General features: G+C 36.2%; 1 long non-coding RNA gene across 1 annotated transcript; it reads left to right on the top strand.

The window, feature by feature from the left end:
• Positions 1-7,043: 7,043 nt before the first annotated feature.
• LOC138882246 (uncharacterized) lies at positions 7,044-8,232 on the top strand. Its single transcript, XR_011403724.1, has 2 exons — positions 7,044-7,661; positions 8,040-8,232. It is a non-coding gene; the product is annotated as an uncharacterized lncRNA (long non-coding RNA).
• Positions 8,233-8,986: the final 754 nt, after the last annotated feature.

Below are 8,986 nucleotides of genomic sequence, written 5' to 3'. Positions count from 1 at the left end.
AGTAAAAAATTATGCAACTAAGATAAATGTCGGGTAATGTAAAGCAAACGAAAACAAAATCTTATCTAAGATGAAATAAATATCCACTAGGTCAACCTAATATAAAAAAATAAAAGGGGAGATAATGCTAACAGCCTAATCTAAACAAATTTGTAGTTGATCAGTTCTTGACAGCTAGTCTCCAAGTTCTTCTTCTTCTCCTCCAAATTGGCCGAATCATCAACAGTCAACAAATTTATGTTGTCATATGAATAGACCTCAGTCTCGGCAGTTGAATTTTTTTTTGAATCTCTTCAACCTCCTTTTGAGTCGCTTCTATAACACCTTCGAGGTTCTCCCTCTCTTGTTGTAATGTCTGCAACTTCTTCATGACTCTCTTCAATTTCTTTTCACTAGAGGAAACTTTCTTGACTTTCTCACTTACTTCAAGTTTGAACTATTCGAGACGCTCTTTAGCTTTGGAAATCAGCTCTAGCTTCTCATCTTCACTCGTCTTATCAGCCATATTGGATCGCTCTTGATCATATGATGCGGCAAGTTCAAAAAGAGAATTCAGTAAATCTTCTATTGGAGAAAAATCCAGAATATTCGTCTTCTTCATATCCTCGAAAATCTCAATGATTTGCTCCCTATAAGATGAGAGCAATTTCGGACGAATTTTGGAGAGCCTATTGCAAATATCCTCCCAAAGTCCCAAAATGAATTCCTTCTTGCGATTGAAAACAATGCATTTTCCTTCAAATATAGATACCATTGTATTTGTCATTGGTAAAATGCGAGTTATCTCATTTGGAGTTTGTCCTTTTAGGGATTCATCATGAGGAAGAGGTGACGCCTTTGACGATGACTTCACTTTACACGTAGGCCCTCCAATAGATTCATCACTCACTTGCGACTTGTCGCATTGGGATACAATCGGATGCCCAATGGTGTTTAACTGCATAAAGAAAAGGCAAAGAAAGTAAGTAACTTATAGTGAAGCTACTCCTAAAAAAAAGGAATGAGCGAAACGATTGTATTTTACCTCTTTGTTACAAGCTGTATGCGTTCTTGAGGGACTATCAACACTTTGAACCTCTACGATCTCTACTGGGTTAGGCCAATTCCTTTTCCAATTTTGATCTTCATTGGTACTCTGGCTTGTGTCTTGAGGAACACGCGTGTTAAATGGAAGAACTAGAGGGTGTGTCTCTATAGCTGTTGAAGTGCACACCACTTCTTTCAAAGCTGCCTTTGAGGATTTAAGCTTCCTTTTTTAGGTAGCGTAACTACGTTTGGGATTGGAGTTGATATTTTTTTAACTTTTGCGAGTGTCTTTCCAACACCTTGATCTTCACCTCCTAAAGGAGTTGTAGACTTTAGCCCAACATTGTCTACCAAAGCTTGTAAGTTATTCTCGAGAAACTTTCCATGCGCTTTTTCCCACCAAGACATATAATTAGTGGAGAAAGGCTCCTCCATAGGATCTCCCCCTGGGGGAAAACCGCACGTGACATAGATCGATACAGTGTGCAAATCCTCCAAAATCTAATTCCTTCATCTAGAGAGGTATTTCGGATATCGTTCTCCAAAAAGCCAGGGACGTTCTGGTAAAATCCAAATTGACGACCAAACCGATGCGGGCTATATGGCTCGATGATGAATGAGTTACCATACCTCAAAGGAAGGTAATTAAAACGTAAGCTCATGAAGTAATTTGATTCCAATTCTTGAGGGGCATCGTTATCCACGTAATAATAAGGACGGGAATTGGTTAACATTGTTGGTGCCCAAACTATATCCTCCCCATTATGGATGCGTTTCTTCCATCCTTCTCGTAAAAGTACCTTGCAGCCCCTTCTCCTGAGTATGCCACCATCAAAGGGACAGACGGACCCTTAGCAAGTGGATAGTGGATTTTGAAGTAATGTGCAAGCCAGCCATAAACATAATGAATGGGAAAAGAAACTTTGACCTGATCGAGTTGGGAAGAACGCGAAATCTTATTCAAACCATGATAAATACTTGCTAAAACTGGGACTGCAAGGCTAATATGTCGCTCGCCTGCCATCATGCTTGCCATCTTAAAAGTCTCAGGACGAATGGAGTTTTCTACCTTGGGGAACACAAAGGCACATAGCCAAATTGATAAGAATACCGCTACATATATCTCATCTTTCTTGTCAGACCTCACCCTAAGCTTAGAGAATATAGTTTCTTGATCACTCGACCACCTCGTCGTCTCGGGAATAACTCCGTTAGGATTATGTGTTAACTTTAGGCGTGCAGATTTCTTTTCCTTTCGCAACGGGGCAGGCCTATATATTAAAGTTTTTTTATACCAAAAACTTGTACACTTGATGAAGGAGACCTTTTGGGTAGCACCCGTACCCTCCTTAAGATGATGAAATGCGGCAAATAAATACTCGCAAGATCGAGGAATAAATCTGACTTGTTTTTCATTCAAACAGATGAGTTCCCTTGTCTCAGGTACCACTTCTTCGTACGAAGAACCCGCAATGGGCAAAACCCCAAGGATATGTAAGTCCCAAAGAGATATAGATAGCTCTCCAGTTGATGTAAGAAGCGTGTTCGTCTTGTGGCACCAAGCCTTACAAAATGCTTGCAAAATGTTCGAGTTTCGATCATAAGTGAAAAGTGAGGCATAGACAGCATCGTAAATCTTTGTTGTACTCAGAGTTTGTTGGCTTCCACCAAGTACGTCTTCAGCCCATTCCCAATATCCTGGGATATGATGATACTCGCCCTCGATTGTTGTTGTGTTTTCCCAATGTACTTCGCCTTGAATTATGTGACTTCCTAAGTTTGGAAGGGTGCTAGCAATATTTACATGGTGATGGATTGGCGCTTGGAGAGACCACATCTTGGATAATGGATTAGAAATCGATTTGTGTTCCAAGGTCCAGTTCTCTACATGAAGGGAGTTCCTTAGAGGAGGCCATGGGGCTACATATCGGTCGGCTTATGAGGTGTGCACCAAAAACTTGGTTTGTTCTATGCCATCTTCAGTCTCAATGATGAGATATCTAAGTTTTGAGGAAGGTGAGGTATAGTCCCTGAAATTTGCCATCTCTTCGTGCTAAAAAAAGAAAAAGAAAAGAGGGGTCATCAAAGTCCGAATCAAGAATATTAGAATGGGTACAAAGGTCTAAATAGATGAAATGCTCTCCAAGAATCGGGCCATTTTGAGAGTAATCTCTCCAAGAATTGGGCCACATTGAGAGTAATCTCTCCAAGAATTAGGCCACATTGAGAGTAATCTCTCCAAGAATCGGGCCATTTTGAGAGTAATCTCTCCAAGAATCGGGCCATTTTGAGAGTAATCTCTCCAAGAATCGGCCCATTTTGAGAGTAATCTCTCCAAGAATCGGGCCACATTGAGAGTAATCTCTCCAAAAATCGGGCCAGTTTGAGAGTAATCTCTCCAAGAATCGGGCCACATTGAGAGTAATCTCTCCAAGAATCGGGCCATTTTGAGAGTAATCTCTCCAAGAATCGGGCTACGTTGACAGTAATCTCTCCAAGAATCGGGCCATTTTGAGAGTAATCTCTCCAAGAATTGGGTCACATTGAGAGTAATCTCTCCAAGAATCGGGCCATTTTGAGAGTAATCTCTCCAAGAATTGGGCCACATTGAGAGTAATATCTCCAAGAATCGGGAAAGAATGAATACTCATCCCCTCACACCCCAAGATTATCTTCTTCATGCGGGGATCATCTTGTTAAACAAGAACATATCTTTCTCGCTTGACCTACAAAGAAAAAAAAGGGGACAACAAAACAAGAAAAGCACGAGAAAAGAAGAAGAAATTACCTTCGCGTTAATACCTCCAATCGTCAAAGAAACGAATTCAAGGGCAGCTTGAAGATGCCGAAAGCTGATTGACGCTCAAATACATGAGAATATGGCTATTTATAGATTTCTCGAGGCAGCACATTAAGTGGCTTTGCCGATGTGGGATGACTGCCATGATCAATTCCATCAAGGAATTAAATTGCACGAATTAGTCTCCTAATCGAAGATGATTATTGTGTGTCGGCGTGTACCCACATGCAAGTTCAAAAAGGCATTCCCAATGAAGTAAGGAAACGTATCTTAGCAAGTCTACGTGGAAAGGAATATCATCTTTGTCCAAAACTTAAAGTGAATATATAATTGCCTTATTAATGCATGTGAATGAAGAAAGAAAATTATTTCTTACACCAGAATTTTGAATTGCAAAGAAAGAGAGTCATGTGCAAATCTTTTGAAATCAATAAGCACAGCGGGCCATTTCATGTAAATTGTGGTATGACGTACTACTTCCAAAATAATAGCAAATAAAGCTATTACTCTTTTTCTTAATTTAACAATGAGTCGTTTTAAGCTACAAATTGAAAGGGATATACATGAATTAACCCGGCAAAGCGCTTGTAAGAAGGATGATACAAATTGTTCTTGTAAATACTTCAAGTCTAGTGTTTAAAGTTTATACCTTGACAAGTCTTGAAGTATGGGGCATTTGTGGGCATATAAATTTTGTTAAAATTAAATTCATTAAATAATTTGGACTATATTTTAAATTCAAGATATATCGGTCCAAATAAATATTATGGGCTAATATAATTGAATTAATTATTTAAGTCCAATAAATATTGATTGGGCTAGCCCATTTTATTGGGCTACAAATGATAAGCCCATCTCATTAGGCCCAAGAAGTCATCTTTCTAGAGGCCTAATGTCACGTGTCAAATGGCGTGGCACGCCAAATCAAACGAAAGAGCCAATAGGATCGTGTCATGTGTCAAAATGACAAAGCATGCCCAGTCACACTAAAAGTCCAATGAAATCACGCCACGTGTGCAAGTGACATGTTCTGCCCAATCAAATGCGGCCATGTCATATTTCAATTTGATTGGTCGGAAAGAGTTTGTTCTTATCACAACTTCTCCTTTACACAACTATAAATAGGGGTCTTCATAACTCAAAAAAGACACCAGAAGTTATAACAAGAAGCAAGAGAGAGCTCGTGGATCAAACGCCGCAAATTTCTCTACAAGTTTCAAGCTTCAAGCAATCAAGTTCAAGTTCAAGAAATCAAGTTCAAGCTCAAGAACGAAGAACAATTCAAGTATTCAAGATCAAGAACGAAGTCAAATCAAATACAAGGCGTTCAAGATCAAGGCTACTTGTTTGTGATAAAATTCGTGGCAACAATCAAAGTGTTCGTGACGGATAAATCAAATTGCAATTCAAGATCAAGCTCAAAGGCCCTTGAATTTATACTAGAAAAGTAGAATCAGAGGAATCATAGAGATTGTAACACTCATATTATTTGAAATCAAATACTACGATTGTTGCGATATTTTTCGGTCTTGATTTTATTTTCTCGACCCAAATTTATTGTCTACAATAATAACTAGCATATTTTAATCAAGCATAAATTTTGAAGGACAATTTTGTCTTTAACTAAGCTAATGCATGCATTAAAACCCATTGCATTACTAATACCATGGTTTTCTATGCATTAGTTATGCATAGGATAATACCAAATAGGATGTATAACTAATGATTGCATAACTAATGCATAAGTTCAAAATATCTACCGAACAAGATATTATTAATAGACAAAGCTAATGCAAGTATTATTTTATCTAATACATCCTACCAAACGACCCCTAAGTCGTTTTGGCTCATTTAAAATTTTAACGGCCTCCGTCTACTCCGCCCTTATGCTATGGATGGTAACTCAAAACTACCCACTTCTTTCTTCAACATTTTAATTCTTTTTTTTTCATTTCCCCAAGCTTTCATTTTTATTATGCTGAGCCTAAAGAATGTTGAATTAACATTTTTTATGTGTTTTTTAAAATCCTGGAATTATCATATCGCTTATAAATTACATTAATATTATAAATTATAACTTCATTGCTATTAAATAATTATTACAAAATATAATAAAGATAATTAGACCTTTATATGTAAGAATGACATGAAAATAGATAAAATGATGCACACAAAATTGACTAGTTAAGGTAAAATTTAAATACTAGAAATAATAAAATGGATCAAAATATATTTAGAATCGGAAGTTATACTAAAAAAATTCAATGAAGAAAAATTAGGTTCCGAGTAATGTTTCCAAAGTAGTTTTCTGAGCGAGCACATGGACGAAGCGCGCTGAAACATATTGTAGCATGGTATAAGTATGATGAAGCGTAAGTACAGTAATATTTTGGGCTTTCGTAGGGACATTTGGATTTATACCCGCTTTTTGTATCACATTGTAACTTGTGCTCACTTTGCAAAAACAATTGCAAGCGTACCTGCTTTTTCGCATAACTTCAGCACACGGGTGTAGACATGTGATTTTTTACTCTCCCCAATATTTTTATATTTTAGCATGTAAATATTTAATTTAGGCCTAATATAGCTATTTCAACTCATTTTGACTCTTTTTACTTTATTTTATTACAAGAAAAATGAAAATTACAAAAATATTTTAGTTTATGCATTTTTCATAAATTTTTAAAAAAGAATAATACAAAAAATAGTACCTTATTTTTATCTTTATGTAATTTCGAAAACACAAAAATAGTTTTATGTTTAGTTTAATTAATTAGGATTAGCTTTGGCATTTATTTCAAATCATAAAAATATAAAAAAATATATTGCATCTGCATTTACGATTTTATTTTATATTTTTAGATTAATTAAGTAAGTTGTTGTTTGACAAAATAGAAAAAAATCATAAAAAATAGTCATGTTGCATTTTACTCTTTAATTTTCGAATTTTGGCAATTTTTTTTTAATTTGGTATTTATTTAGTTGGGATAATTATTATTTTGAGTAATTAATCTAATTTAGTAGGCTGAATCTTGGGTCAATTTGACTCATTTGATTTTTGAAGTAATTAACATGGGGTTTTAAGGGTAGCCTAGGGATTGTTTAAATTGGGGAGTCTTACCTAACTAATTAGGAAGCTTCTAGAGTGGTGGGGGTTGGGAGTGCATTACTAAATAGAGTAAAGAAAAGAATTTGAGTGGAGTCAAATAAAAAATTGGGTAAGGGTATTTTTGAATAGGTAATTCATTTCTGCTACCTATTTAAAGAGAAGGAAATACACTGAAATAGGGGCATAAAAAAAGCGGCCGCTAGTAGCAAAGGATTGATTTTTAATTTCAATCTCAAGTTTCTAGTTTTTTTTTTTGAATCCAATTTAAAAGCTATAATCTTTCTCGATTTGTATGAACTCAAAGAACAAATATGGGGTAGCGAAACACTGTGGACGCAACAAAATTGATTCAATTGACCCAATTCGTCGAACAGTGCAAGTTCCAATCCTTCACTTCTTTCGACCCTTCACTTCCTTTTTTCGGTGATTACATTGAAAGTGTTGGTGTTAATATTCCTCGGCGTCTGGAGGATACAGTGGAGTTGAGTGTGTTCAACTCGTTGGAGCTGCGTGCCGGTGGAGTTTGTGTACAGCTTCAGAATCGATTGGGTGTTAGGAGTTGGAACAGTGTTGATTCGAGGTTCCGGTTTTATAATTTCGGTATTTCAGTCCAAGTATTGTATTTTTGTTTAGCTTGATTTGCAATTTTCAGCTTTGTTCATCGATAAAAGATTTTCCGGGCGAGTCTGGAGGTCTGTTGATTCCGGCGAAGTTCGCTGCATAAAGGTTCTTTCTTCTTTCTATGTAATTTGTAAATTTTTGGCGACGTTCTTTTGTTTACTTTTCGTCTTTGGTTTCATCTCAGTTGGACAGTTTCTTGCATTTGATATCACTTTATTTAATGTTATCCCTAAATTCTAAATAAGTCCCGATGGATTTTTGAGTTAAGATTAAATTGACCATGATTACTATTATTTCTTGTAATTAGTACTATTTTTTGGTCTATGAAAAGTAAAGTTGACAGATTTTTCCTCCATGAATTGTGTGTATTTGGTTAATAAATTCCTAATAGCCACACAGTCGAAGATTGACAATATTAGGTGGACATTTCAAAGGGACTTCAATTGTTGGCATGACTTCTTTTTTATTTGTTTGGATGAACAGATTGAGTAACAATAAAGATTGAGATTTCTTGGAACTACTTGGCTTGGAGGTTACCATTTAAATTGTTTTTCATCCAAATGTTTCTTGAAAGAATGAACTATGCTTCATAAGCTTTATATTAGTCTCTGGGTTGATCGAGTTCATTTATTGCTCGACTCATTTTCAAATCAATGCAAGCAGAAATATGTTTGAATCTGAGAAGTTTCATAAAGCTGAAAATGTTCAAATGGATTTCGTTGAATTGTTGTATAGTTATTTGAATTCTACCACAAATTTTATAAATCATGAACATCCGTAGTTTGCTTTAGTTGAGTACAGTCCTTTGAAATTAGAATTGAGGTGCGTCATGCCAAACAAAAATGACAATCGCATGGCCCTCGTTTAATTAATTTTGTTTTGATCCTTAGAATTCGAGGCGTGCCATCTAGTTGAATTTCCATGGCCCTAGCAAAGTTGCAAACGCGTAGTTGCTTAGGCGCGTTATTTTAATAATTTACCTTCCTAAACTCGGGTGCGCATTTATGTGACCCAAATCCAAATCTCGACAATGTTATATAAAATGTGTTGAGAACTACGGGTGCATTTATGTGACGCGGTTCAAAACGCGTTTTATATGACGTTGAATTTTTCTTAAAATCAAATGAAAGCGGTTTAAAGTTAAAATTGCACATAGGTTCAAAATGTTTTAAATCAGATAAATAGGCCAATAATAACAGTTGAGCGACCGTGCTAGAACCACGAAACTCGGGAATGCCTAACACCTTCTCCCGGGTTAACAGAATTCCTTACCTGGATTTCTGGCTCGCGGACTATAATATAGAGTCAATCTTTTCCTCGATTTGGGAATTGAACCGGTCACTTGGGACACCATTAAACTATCCCAAGTGGCGACTCTGAATTTTAATTGAAATAAATCTCGTTTCGATTGTCCTTTAATTAGAAAAACT

Source organism: Nicotiana sylvestris, chromosome 11, assembly GCF_000393655.2.
Source record: "Nicotiana sylvestris chromosome 11, ASM39365v2, whole genome shotgun sequence".
NCBI classification, from domain to species: domain Eukaryota; kingdom Viridiplantae; phylum Streptophyta; class Magnoliopsida; order Solanales; family Solanaceae; genus Nicotiana; species Nicotiana sylvestris.
Note: the sequence above shows the minus strand (reverse complement) of the source record. Positions and strands in the feature narration are given on the sequence as shown.